Genomic DNA, 14,656 nt, shown 5'->3' with positions numbered 1-14,656 from the left:
TATATGGTGTATTACATTGACGGACTTTCGTATGTTGAACCACCCTTGCATCCCTGGAATAATCCTACTTGATCATGGTGGATAATTGTTTTGATGTGTTCTTGGAGTCTGTTTGTCAGTATTTTATTGAGTATTTTTGCATCAATGTTCATGAGGGAGATCGGTCTGTAGTTCTCTTTCTTTGTTGTATCCTTGTTTGGTTTAGGAATTAGGGTAATTGTAGCCTCGTAGAAGGAGTTTGGTAATGTTCCTTCTGTTTCTATTGTGTGGAACAATTTAGAGAGTATTGGTATTAACTCTTCTTTGAAGATCTGGTAGAATTCTGCGCTGAAACCATCTGGTCCTGGGCTTTTTTGGGTTGGGAGACTTTTAATGACTGTTTCTATTTCGTTAGGGGTTATTGGACTATTTAAATAGTTTATCTGGTCTTGATTTAGCTTAGGTATGTGGTACCTATCCAGAAAGTTATCCATTTCTTTTAGGTTTTCCAGTTTTGTCGAATAGAGGTTTTTGAAGTATGACCTGATGATTCTCTGGATTTCCTCAATGTCTGTTGTTATGTCCCCCTTTTCATTTCTGATTTTGTTGATTTGGGTGCTCTCTCTCTGTCTTTTGGTTAGTTTGGATAAGGGCTTGTCTATCTTGTTGATTTTCTCAAAGAACCAACTCTTTGTTTCATTAATTTTTTGTATTGTTCTCTTTGTTTCTATTTTATTGATTTCAGCTCTCACTTTGATAATTTCCTGGCGTCTATTTTTCCTGGGAGACTGTGCTTCTTCTTGTTCTAGAGCTTTCAGGTATGCTGTTAAGTCTCTAGTGTGAGATTTCTCCAACTTATTTATGTGGGCATTTAGTGCTATGAATTTCCCTCTTAGTACTGCTTTCATAGTGTCCCATAAATTTGGATATGTGGTGTCTTCATTTTCATTGATCTCTAGGAAGTCTTTAATTTCTTTCTTTATTTCTTCCTTAACCCATTGGTGATTCAGTTGGGTATTATTCAGTTTCCATGAGATTGCAGGTTTTCTGTAGTTTTTGTTGTTGTTGAAATCCAACTTTAGACCATGGTGGTCTGATAGAACACAGGAGGTTATTCCAATTGTTTTGTATCTGTTTAGATTTGTTTTGTGGCCAAGTATGTGGTCAATTTTAGAGAAGGTTCCATGGGGTGCTGAGAAGAAGGTATATTCTTTTTTGTTAGTATGGAATGTTCTGTAGATATTGATTAAGTTCATTTGAGTCATGACATCAGTTAAGTCCTTTATTTCTCTGTTAAATTTCAATTTGGGAGATCTGTCCAGTGGTGAAAGTGGGGTGTTGAGGTCTCCCACTATTAATGTGTGGGGTTTTATATGTGATTTAAGCTTTAGTAATGTTTCTTTTACATATGTGGGTGCCCTTGTGTTTGGGGCATAAATATTCAGAATTGAGACTTCATCTTGGTGGATCTTTCCTGTGATGAGTATGTAATGCCCTTCTTGATCTCTTTTGATTGATTTTAGTTTGAAGTCTATTTTGCTGGATATCAGGATGGCTACACCCGCTTGTTTCTTAAGACCGTTTGATTGGAAAGTCTTTTCCCAGCCTTTTATTTTTAGGTAGTGTCTATCTTTGAATTTGAGATGTGTTTCTTGTATGCAGCAGAAAGATGGGTCCTGCTTTCGTATCCATTCTGTAAGCCTATGTCTTTTTATAGGTGAATTAAGTCCATTGATATTGAGGGAAATTAATGACCAGTGATTGTTCATTCCTGTTATTTTTTGGTGGTGATGTGTGGGTACTTCTATACGTTGGGGTTTACTGCTGTGGCTTTATCTGTTGCCTGTGTTTTCGAGGGTGTATCTGACTTCCTTAGGTTGGAATTTTCCTTCTAGTGCTTTCTGTAGGGCTGGGTTTGTGGATAAGTATTGTTTAAATCTGGCTTTGTCATGGAATGTCTTGTTCACTCCATCTATGGTGATTGAAAGTTTTGCTGGGTATATTAGTCTAGGTTGACATCCATGGTCTCTTAGTGTCTGCATTACATCTGTCCAGGTTCTTCTGGCTTTCAAAGTCTCCATTGAGAAATCGGGTGTTATTCTGATGGGTTTGCCTTTATATGTCACTTGGCCTTTTTCCTTTGCTGCTCTTAATATTCTTTCTTTATTCTGTATGTTTAGTTGTTTAACTATTATGTGACGAGGGGACTTTTTTGGGGGGTCTAGTCTGTTTGGTGTTCTATAAGCTTCTTGTATCTTCATAGGCATTTCCTTCTTTAAGTTGGGAAAGTTTTCTTCTATGATCTTGTTGAATATATTTTCTGTGCCCTTGAGTTGGTATTCTTCTCCTTCTTCGACCCCTATTATTCTTAGGTTTGGTCTTTTCATGGTGTCCCAAATTTCTTGGACATTTTGGTTCATGACTTTGTTGGCTTTAGTGTTTTCTTTGACTGATGAATGTATTTCTTCTACTGTATCTTCAACGCTAGAGATCCTCTCTTCCATCTCTTGCATTCTGTTGATTATACTTGCATCTGAAGTTCCCAATCATTTTCTCAGATTTTCTATTTCCAGCATTCCCTCTGTTTGTGTCTTCTTCATTTTTTCTATTTCCCTTTTCAGGTCTTGGACTGTTTCCTGCATTTGTTTCATTGATTTTTCTTGATTTTCTCTCAGTATTTTATTGTTTTCTTCCAGGACTTTATTGATTTCTTCTAATTTGTTTGCCCTTTCCTCTAGTTGTTTACAGCGTTCTTCACATTTTTTTTGTCTTTTCCTCTACACAAGCCTCTAGCTTCTTCATGATGTCATTCATAAGGCTGTTTTCTTCTGCTTCTTCCAATTTCTGATGTTCAGGTCTAGGTGTTGGAGGAGGGCTAGGGCCTGGTGATGCTGTATTGCTATTCATTTTGTTGTATATGTTTCTGCCTTGACGTCTGCCCATCTCCTTGTGGTTCGTTCTTGGCCTTATCCGCACACTTGGTTCAGACAGACCAGTGTTCCAAAAGGGAAGTCAGTGTTCCAAAAGGGAAGTCCAGAGCAAGATGGGAGCTGGGGGCCAGCCTCTAAGTCTCAGGAAGAGGCTTGGGGCTCAGGCGGATGGGCGTGGGGGCAGGGCGTGGAGACTGCAGGGTCTGCCAGGGGTCTTGGAGAAGGGGATCCTTCCCGGTGGGGCTAGCAGGGAACCTGCCTGGTGGCCAGAACCTGGGGCCGAGTTGGGCAGGTCTTCCCTGGAGTGGCTGGTGCCCAGGGATGGGGTCTGGGGCAAGGACGGGCACTCACCAGTGTTGTAAAAGGGAAGTCTGGAGCAAGATGGGAGCTGGGGGCTGGCCTCTAAGTCTCAGGAAGAGGCTTGGGGCTCAGGCAGATGGGCGTGGGGCCAGGGCGTGGAGACTGCAGGGTCTGCCAGGGGTCTTGGAGAAGGGGATCCTTCCTGGTGGGGCTGGCAGGGAACCTGCCCGGTGGCCAGAACCTGGGGCCAAGTTGGGCAGGTCTTCCCTGGAGTGGCTGGTGCCCAGGGATGGGGTCTGGGGCAAGGAAGGGTACTCACGAGTGTTCCAAAAGGGAAGTCCAGAGCAAGATGGGAGCTGGGGGCCAGCCTCTAAGTCTCAGGAAGAGGCTTGGTGCTCAGGCAGATGGGCGTGGGGGCAGGGCGTGGAGACTGCAGAGTCTGCCAGGGGTCTTGGAGAAGGGGATCCTTCCCGGTGGGGCTAGCAGGGAACCTGCCCGGTGGCCAGAACCTGGGGCCAAGTTGGGCAGGTCTTCCCTGGAGTGGCTGGTGCCCAGGGATGGGGTCTCAGCACAGGTTTTTAAAGTATATCCTTATGATTCTCTGGATTTTCTGGTGTCTGCTGTTATGTCTCCCTTTTCATTTCTAATTTTATTGATTTGGATCTTCTTTCTCTGCCTTTTAGTTAATTTGAATAAGCATTTATCAATTTTTTTCAAAGAACCAACTCTTTCATTGATCATTTGCATAATTTTGTTATTTATTTCAGCCCTGATTTTCATTATTTTTTATCATCTACTACTCTTGGGTGTGCTTACTTTTGTTCTAGAACTTTCTGGTGTGTTGTAAGCTGCTAGTATGAGATCTCTCCAATTGTTTTCTGTAGGCAGTTAGTGCTAAGAACTTGCTTGTTAGAACAGCCTTCATTATATCACGTAAGTTTGTGTATGTTGTATATCCATTTTCAGTCTAGAAAATCTTTATATCTGTCTTGATTGATTTTTCATTTAGTAGAGAATTCTTCAGTTTCCATGAACTTGTAAGCTTTCTGTTGTTTCTGTTTTTGTCGATATATAACTTTAATCCATGGTGGTCAGATAGGATGCAGGATATTATCTCAATTTCCTTGTATCTGTTGAGACATGCTTTGTGTCTGAGTATGTGGTCAATTTTGGAGAAAGTTCCATTAGTTACTGAGAAGAAGGTATATTCTTTCAGTATTTTGATAAAGTGTTCTGTAGATATGGTAGGTCCATTAGATTTATAACTTTAATTGGCTCCAACATTTCTGTTTAGTTTTTGTCTGGGTAACCTGTCAATTGGTGAGAGTGGGGTATTGAAGTCTCCCAATATCAGTGTGTGAGGGTCAATATGTCATTTAAGCTGTTGAAGTGCTTTTTATTTATTTATTTTTTTTACAAACTTGGGGACTCTTGTGTTTGGGGCATAGATGTTAAGAATTGTAATTTCATCTTGGTGGATTTTTCCCTTGATGAGTATGTAGTGTCCTTCTCTATTTCTCCTGACTAGCTTTGGTTTGAAGTCAGTTTTGTCAGATATTAAAAAGGCTATAACAGCTTGCTTCTTAAATCCATTTGCTGGATCTTTTTTCCCAACCCTTTACCCTGAGATGATATCTATCTTTGATGTTAAGATGTGTTTCTTGGATGCAGCAGCTGGATAGATTCTGTTTTTGCATTCGTTCTGTTAGTCTATCTTTTTACTGGGAAATAGAAATCACTGATATTGAGAGACCAATGACCAATAATTGCCAATTTTTGTGTTATTGGTGGTGGTGGTAGTGGTAGTACATGTGCACATGCACATGTATGTACCCATTCCCTTTCTTTTGACATTGCTAGTCTAGAATTATTTCCCATGTTTCCTTGGACATAATTAACCTTTTTAGGTTGGAGTTTACCTTCTAACATCTGCTGTAAGGCTGGATTTGTATATAGATATTGCTTATTTTTTTAAATCATGGAATCTTTTATTTTCTCCTTCTATGGTGTTTGAAAGTTTGCTAGGTGTATGTGTTAGTTTGAATGTAATTGGTCCCCAAAAGCTCATAGGGAATGGCACTATTGGGAGGTGTGACTTTGTTGGAGTAGGTATAGCCTTGTTGGAGAAAGTATGTCACTGTGGAGGTGGGCTTTGAGGTCTCATATATGAGGTCTCAAGCCATGCCTAATATCTTAGAACACTTCCTATTGCCTGCATATCAAGATGTAGAACTCTCAGCTACCTCTTCAGCACCATATCTGCCTGCACGCTGTCATGTCCCACTATGAGGACAATGGACTGAATCTCTGAACTATAAGCCACCCCAATTAAACGTTTTCCTCTATAAGATTTGCCATGATCATGGTGTCTCTTCACAGAAATAGAAACCCTAAGACAGTATGGTAGTCTGGGCTAGCATTTGTGGTCTCTTAGAGTCTGCATCACATCTGTCTAGGCCCTTCTGGCTTTCAGGGTCTTCATTGAGAAGTGTAATTCTAATAGGTCTGACTTTGTTACTTAGTCTTTTTTCCTTGCAGCCTTTAATATTATTTGTTCTATACATTGAGTGCTTTTATTATTATGTGATAAAGGAAATTTCTTTTCTGTTCTAATCTGTTTGGTGTTCTGTATGCTTCTTGTACTTTGATAGGCATTTCTTTTAGATTAGGGAAATTTTCTTCTATGGTTTTTCTAAAAATATGTTCTGGGCCTTTGGCCTGGGTTTCTTCTCCTTCATCTGTTCCTGTTATTCTTAGGTTTGGTCTTTTCATAATGTCCCAAATTTTCTGGATATTTTGTGTCAGGAATTTTTTAGATTTACTATTTTCTTTAGCCAATGTATCCATTTCTTCTATTATGTATTCAATGTCTGAGATTCTCTCTTCCATCTCTTGCATCATATTGGTGAAGCTTGCCTCTGTGGTTGGTTCAAGTTCCTAAATTTTTCATTTCCAAATTTCTCTCAGTTTGAGTTTTCTTTGTTGATTCTATTTCCACTTTTAGGTCTTGAATAATTGTATTCATTTCCTTCCACTGCTTATTTATGTTTTTATAGATTTCTTTAAAGAATTTGTCTCCTCTTCATGGAGCTCTATCATATACATAAAGGCTGTTTTAAGGTCTTTTTTTTTTTTTTTTTTGCTTCAACTATGTTGCAATAATCAAGGCCTGCTGTGGTAGAGTTACTAGGGAGACCTTTGCCTAGTGAAGACCTATTGTCTAGTGATTTACATATTGTCCTGGCCACTGATAGTGTTTTTGTGCTGGTGTCTAGGTATCTAGGATTGGGAAGATTGTAATTCTAGGTGCTGATATTTAGTATTGTCTTTGTTGGGTGAGTGTTTTGTTCCTTGGTTTCTGTTTCCTAACTCTTAGGAGAGTGTGGTGACTATGTATTGACTGTTGAAAAATCTTCTGGGGTCCTGATACTGGCAGGTAGATAAGGGGGGGGTTCCAAGTAAAATATGTTTCTGGCTATTGGACCTGAAACTTAGAGGGGATGGGCTGGAGGTAGTAGAGAAGCTTTACAATAAGGAAGAAATCAGGGTGTTCCATCAAGTTCTGTTTAATTAGTCCCTGGGAAACGGGGACAAAGAATGAGTAAAGACCACAGAAGGTCTGCTATAGAGTTGGGAATGAGACTGTGGGTTGGACTTGGAAGAATAGAGGGATCTGTAGTTAGTCTACATGTTTCCATGGTCAGAGTGGTATGTGGGTCCCCAGAGAGTGCCTGCTGGAGTTGGGGGCTGGGACAAGGCAATGAGTTGAGAGAAGCAAGTTTGGAGGGGAAGATCTATGATCCACTGGATATGGATGCAGGATCAGGAAGGGAGTCTGCAGCGGGTGATCTTCTGCAGAACTAGAATGAGACTGGAGGATTAATTTCAATGGGCAGAGGGAGAGGTGAAGATCTGCAATTAGCCTGCCTGCTTCCCTGGCTGGAGTGGCCTGTGTGTTCCCAGAGAGTGCCTGCTGGAGTTGAAGCTGGGATAAATCAACACGTGGGGAAAAGAAATTTGGATGGGAAGATCTGTGTGATCCACTGGAAATACAAGCAGGAAGGGAAGAGAGGCTGCAACAGATGTTCACTGCAGAGCTGGGATGAGACTGGGGGATTAATTTGGAGGAGCAGGCGATTAATTTGGGAGCTGTTAAGATCTGCAACTAGCCTACCTGTTTCCCTGGCTAGAGTATGATAGTGGCTTTTTCATTTGACAGCCTTCAGGTTTTCAGAAATGTTATCATACTATCTGAAAATTTAAAAAATGGTTTAACTTTTACTCTTATATCTCTATATTATCAAGCATTAACTAAAGACTTCAATACAGCATTGCATGATAGAATAGGGCCCCATGACAATGTCTAATTCATGCTGGCGACAGGCTTAAAATATCTCCTTCCTCTATTCTGACCACGGCCCTGTGCTGTGCGTAAATATGATCCTGGCTTCACCAGTCATGACAGCTTCACTTACCAGGTTGTAAACAATGGGTGGTGCTTCCGAGACCTTTTCAGGCAAAGGGTGTCATGTGCTTGTCCTGAGGAAATGAGGGTGGGCATGCAGGGCATGGGGTGCCACCTTGTGGAAGAATTTAGTACCTCTGAGCAGTGTCTTATGCCTTAGTAGCCTTGGTGTGGGTAGAGTGTGGGTAGAGCTGAGTCATCCTCACCACAAGCACATTTCCTCTCCCAAACAGAACCCCAACCCCAGTCAAGGAAAGGCACACTCGCTGTCCACTGAAATCCACATTCATGTCTCAACCTGAACCCTACAGCACTAAATGTCACTGTGTTCTGTCTAGTCCAATGGAACCTTGAATTCCAAATACTGAGCTAAACGTTCTCACTCTACATGCCATGGTAGAATTTAGTCATTATCTTGACTCCCACAAACGAATGGTATATTTTCTAATGAGCTAATACGAACTTAATTGTTTATGGTTGTGGGACATCAAGAAGAAACTGCCTGACATGGTGGTGCAAGCTTTTAGTCCAAGTACTAATGGAGAAGGGAAGGGGCAGGCAGATCTCTGGGAGTAGGAGACCAACCCAAACTACATAAATAGCTCCATGCTAAATACAAACAGAGAGAAATTCCTTCTGTTCCAGAATACATTTTTTTCTAGTAAAGTGGCACCCAAGAAGAACTTGTCATTGCTGATATTATAGTGTTGTGTTCCTTCTGGGTGCACAGTATAAGATCAAACTTCATCATTCCAAGAGAACATTCATTTCAGAAACCTAGCAACCAGTGTGTAGTACAGACAAAAACAGAAATGAATAAAGCAGTATAAAAATGTAAAGCTCACAAAACTAAGTTTTACATGATATTCTGCAAGTCACACTAACTGAATAATGTAATATTGTTAGGAGAATGAGCAGGTTAGGAAATTCTCATGTATTTGGCTTAGAAACAATTGTTTACATACATTCCAATATTATTTTATACTATTTTACAAAGCTACTGTCTATTTTTTTAATTATATCATGTTAGGAATAATGATAACCTGGTTAAATACATAATATATTTGCATTTGTACATGAGAGAACTATATTATGTGTAGGCATAATTATAACCTGGTTATTGTTTACATTTGGAAATTAATCATGGCATAAGGAGATATGATTGTGTGTCAAGGTAACAAAGGGAAGACTTGTAATGTCCATTCTTTGTTGTCAACTTGACTACATCTAGAGTTAACTTAAACCCAAAAGTGGAGAAACACACCTGTGTGGGATTTTTGATTAATTTGAAGTGGGAAGATTTGCTTCTAATCTGGATCTTTAAGGTAGGAAGACATACTTAAACCAGATGTTTTGAGGTGGGAACACCCACCTCTAATCTGGGGCCCACATTTTGCTGGAAGCCTATATAAAGACATGGGAGAAGGAAGTTTTTGCACTTTACCTGATTGCTTTTGCCTCACTAGCAAATCCATTCCTTCACTGGCATTAGAACTTACTTCTTCAGGATTCCAGTATATACTGATGGCCAGCTGGAGGCATCCAGCCTCATGAAATGAACAACTGCTGGCTCCTTGGACCTTCCACTCATAGGCAGTCATTGCTGGATTAGCTGGACCACAGCCTGTAAGTCATTCGAATAAATCCCCTTTCTATAGATAGAATATTTTCTATAAACTCTGTTACTCTAGAGAACCCTGATTAATAACAACCACTCTTGGTCACATACCCAAAGGATGCTTCATTCTACCACAAAGACACTTGCTCAGCCATGCTCATTGCTGCTCTATTCATAATAGCCAAAAATTGGAAAACTAAATGTCCCTCAACAGAAGAAAACATAAAGAAAATGTAGTACATTTACACAATGGAGTATTACTCAGCCATTAAAAAATGATATTAAATTTTCAGGCAAATGAATGGAACTAAAAAAAAAAAATCATCCTTAGTGAGGGATCCAGACTCAGAAAGATGATTTATTTCATTTATTTGTGTATATTTGCTGTTAAGTCAGTGATAACCAAACTATATTCCATAGAACCACAGAGGGTAGGTATAGAATAAGGGACTGGAGAGAACAAATAGACCTCACTAGTAAAGGGAAATAAAAAAGATATTTATGGATGTATGAGGGGCTGGAACAGGAGGATCAAGTGGGCAGGGGAAGGGGATGAGGGAAGGAATATGGAGAGAGAAGGCGGAAATTAAGGGCCATTTGAAGGGTAGTATATATTTATTATAAGTAATATATACTATAGTGTATATATATTTATTAATACAATATATACCACCCCTCAAATGGCCATTATATATATATATATATAATGGAGGCATATATTACTAAAACAATAATATATATCATAATATGTAATTATTATAAATATATTATATCATATATGTATATATTATGATATATAAATATTATATATATATATTATAAAGGCAATCTAAATGAAATTGCCAAATAGTGGCAGAGACAGAGTTTCAACTGGCCATCTCTTGTCACTAAATGAAACCTCTTGTCACTAAATGAAAATGATTGGGTTACATCTGAGCTGTTGGCCAAAGGTGTCCCATGGGAATCTCCAGACTCAGGCTGGTGACAATACTACAGGCTGCTCTCCATGAACTGACAGCAGGGGCCCATTGCTGAAGACAACACCTGTACAAATAAACCATTGAACATGGAGAAGTCCAACTGGTGCCTACATAGAGCCTTCACCCCTACATTCTAGTGTCTTTAGTACAGGAAGGTACTCTGCCTGCTATCAAAAGAGAAACATAATGCCCAAGCCAGCCACAAATTCTTTCACCTACAAGGGTGTCCTGCCTGCAAGATAAGCTAGGGAAATGGTGGCACAAAGCTTGTGGGAGTAATCAGCCAGTATCATATTTGACTTAAGGCCCACTCCACAAGATGGAACCCATACTTGACACTGCTTGGGTAAACAACCTGAAATTATATAGCCCAGGGACCTAGGGGAAAACCAAACACTAAAAAAAAAAATGTAGTGATAAAATGACTCCTAATGATATTCTTCTATACTCACAGATCAAGTGTCTTATTCAGCCATCATCAAAGAAGTTTCCTCCTTCAGTAGATTCATAGATACTCACAGGGAGACATTAAACAGAGAGTCAGAAACCTTGGAACACTCAGCCCTAAATAGGATGTATCCATCAAATCCTTCCCCTGAGAGCTCAGGAAACCCCTCAGAGGGGATGGAGGACACCAAGAAAACAAAGCTCTCTAAATGAACATGAGCAAAGCTCGTATGAACTCATAGAATAAAGCAGCATGTACAGGGCCTGCACAGGCCCGCACCAGGTCCTCTGTAGTTACATAAACACTCACATATGTACATACGTGTGTGTGTTATGGCTTCCAGTTTAGTGTTTTTATGAGATTTCTGAGTGAGCGAATAAGTGGGTCTCTTGATTCTTGTTCTTCCTCTTGGGCTCCTTTCCTTCTGTTTGTCTTACCCAACTCCATGTGATAACTTCTATTATATCTTTTATTTTGTTACAGTTTATTATCCCTTAGAGGCCTATTCTAACTAGAGAAAGAAGGGAAGTAGATCTGGATGGAATGGGAGATGGAGAGTAGCTGGAAGGAGGAGGGGAATCATAATCAGAACCTGTTATTTGAGAAAAGAATCTATTTTTAATAATGAAGAGGAGCCGGGCGGTGGTGGCGCACGCCTTTAATCCCAGCACTTGGGAGGCAGAGCCAGGCGGATCTCTGTGAGTTCGAGGCCAGCCTGGGCTACCAAGTGAGTCCCAGGAAAGGCGCAAAGCTACACAGAGAAACCCTGTCTCGAAAAACCAAAAAAAAATAATAATAAAAAAATAATGAAGAGGAAAGAGGAGGAAGGGAAGGAGGAATAGGAGCAGTAGAAAGAGGGGGGAGTCCTCTTTAGGTTGGGGTGAACAACTTCACAGTGCCTTTTCCCAGCAACTCTTGTTATGTAAATGAGGGTATTTCTGTGGTTGCAGGTTATTCTAATTGGCTACAGAACCTTCTGTGGCTCTTCTTGGGTAGAAGTACATCTGGGGTTCTCTAAGGAATGCTTTTGGGACCTTGGTTGAAATTAGGACCTATGCCCCATCTCAATTTTATGTCTATGTGTGTTCTACCTGATTGTACTAGTGGGTACACCTCATGAGTGCCAGGTGCCAATGGAGACCAGAAGAGGGCGCTGTATATCCTGGAACTGGAATTACAGGTAGCTGTTAGCCTCTCTGTGAGTGCTGAGAAGCAAACCCAGGACCTCTGGAAGAACATCCAGTGCTCTTAACTTCTGAGGTATCTTTCCAGCCTCCACCCCAAGCCCTACCCTGCTCTCTTATAACCATAGCTTTTCCTGTACACTTAGGCCTTGCCACAAACTCTTTGCCATTTACTATTGGTGTTTCAACTGTAATCCTGGGGCTATCTCCAGGCATAGCTATGGTTGTGAACATCATTTTGTTTCATCATGGTCTTCTCACTCCAAATGACAGAAGCAGTTGGGCTGCGGTGGGTTGAAAGAAAATGGCCCCCACAGGAAGTGGCACTATTAGGTGTGGCTTTGTTGGTGTAGGTGTGGCCTTATCCGAGGAAGTGTGTCATTGTGGGGGTGGGCCCTGAGATTTCCTATGCTCAAGCTACATTCAGTGTGACATACCGTTGCTTCTGCTACCAGTGGATCAAAATGTCGAACTCTCAGCTTCTTCTCCAGCACCAAGTCTTCCTGCATGCTGCCATTTCCCACCATGATAATGGACTAAACTTCTGAAACTGACCCAATTAAATGTTTTCCTTTATTACCATTTGCCATGGCCATGGTGTCTCTTCACAGCAATAAAACCCCTAAGATAGGGGCTATCTTGTAGTTTAGCAGATACATGTGAACCATTCTAATGTCTTTTCTAAAGGGACCAATGACATTTGATACAAATGTCAGAAGGTAGGTGGCCTGCCCAGCCTGTTATGTACTTCATTTCCTCAGGAAAAATGCATGAAGACCCATTTACCAGAAGAGGTCACCCAAACACCATCTTTAGTTTATCCATTGAATTGAAACCTATACACATGGCACAGGGCTGTAGTCAGCACGTTTCTGTGCTGGAGCTATTTGTTAAATTCATTAACTCACCATGTATGAGGGGTGGGAAAGGTATTCCACAGTGTATGTAAAGGTTAGAAAACAAATGCAGGTGTCTTTTCTAGTATGTGGGGCCCATGCAACTTAGCCTCATTGGCAAGTAGATGCTAGGGGTGGAGGTGGGGGCTTAGGGGTGGTCTGGAGGTCATGGGGGGAGTTAAGAAGGCCTGGAGAGGGGCCTGGATCCCAAGTGGATTATAAAGGCCTTAGCAGGGATTCTGGGAGCCCAGGGTCCTACTCAGTGCCCTCCAGAGGCAGGACTGTAACACCTGCTGAGTCACACAGTGGAATGCCTCTGTGTTTTACAAAGCATAGTAATAGGGTGTCTCAAGCATTCAATATATTCTCTGTAATAAGGTGTGGAATGGAACAAGGGAATTACTCATTTTATTTACTAAAGATACTTTTAAGTTTGGCTAAAACTGCAGGAAGGAAAGTTGGGAGAGTTTTCAATCTTGGGACTAGTCTGTAGTTTGGCTCACCTTCCTCATTTGCTGTGGGATTTGGAGAAAACCCCTTAACTTCTGCCTGACACTTACCCAGTTGTGGATATTATATATATATATATATATATATATATATATATATATATATATATATATATATATATTACCCATATGGCAGTATATCTCCATAATGTACAAAGGGTTAATACAAAAAAGCCTAACACTTTACAAACAGCAGTGAAAAACATACCAAAGATGCAAATCAAAGTTGTAGATTTTTGAAATCTGGTTTAAATGGATCATGCCTTCTATGTAGCCTGTGCTTCCCTACAATCCCAAACCTGCTGTGGCAACCTCCTAGGCAAAGTGATTCTGGGCATGTATCACCAACAAAGTCAGAAAACTGAGTTCTAGTGGCCTGTGTCCTTCCCTACCCTCTGTGCCATGCTTTAAGGGAATATGGACTTGATTCCTCTAAGTTTCTTTAGAGAGGTGGTTTAGATCAGATTGTTGGATATGTCTCTAGACCATTGTGGAGACTAGAGAAGTGGAGCTGTAGGTCCAGTTGGACCAATGATTCTTAAGGATGGCTTCAGCAGGCAGTCCAGTGATGAAAGCTCTAAATTCTCTCCAGTGGAGCTTTCTCCCCCAAGTCACACACCCCATTGCTCAGAGCTGCCTCCTAGGATATTTTCCATGTATTCCACTTGAAGATTTCAGACATTTTCTGTCCCCAGCATTTAATTCTAAATACCTGGCAGTCGCTTCCCCAATTACCATACAGAGGCTTAATGGCCGATAGCTCAGGCTTGTTGTTAACTAACTCTTACACTTAAATTAACCCATAATTCTTATCTATGTTTAGCTATGTGGCTTGGTACCTTTTCTCAGTATGGCATTTTCATCTTGCTTCTCTACATTTGCTGGCAACTTTCTGACTCCAACTTCCTCTTCCCAGAATTCTCCTAGTCTGGCCCTTGCTCTCAATTTCTTTCTGCCCAGCTATCTTTTTATTGGCAAATGAGGGTAATACATATAGTGTAGAAAAGGACTGTTCCACAGCAACTTTAGAAAGGATAATATGTAGGGCCTAGAGCCTGGATCACAAGAGCAGGTTACCTGTCAATCTTCCCATGTCCATCATCAAATGCTGGTGACCACAACCTAGCTAGATCTTTGGCCTGAACTCTTTGCTCCTTCTCTGAGGTTTGTTTAAATACAATCAAGTAGTATTAGAAAAATAGTCAAAAAAAAAAAAAAACCAAATTCCCTATATTATTTTCCAAATAGATTTCCCTAAACCAGAATGATTCCTAAAATCCCAATCAACACACACAATGCTATTAGCACAATAAGAGAATAACTGAGGCTGGTGGCGGAGAAGAACAA

The sequence above is a fragment of the Peromyscus californicus genome, unplaced genomic scaffold (assembly GCF_007827085.1).
Source record: "Peromyscus californicus insignis strain IS unplaced genomic scaffold, ASM782708v3 Scaffold_7__1_contigs__length_154581171, whole genome shotgun sequence".
Taxonomy (NCBI): Eukaryota; Metazoa; Chordata; class Mammalia; order Rodentia; family Cricetidae; genus Peromyscus; species Peromyscus californicus.
Note: the sequence above shows the minus strand (reverse complement) of the source record.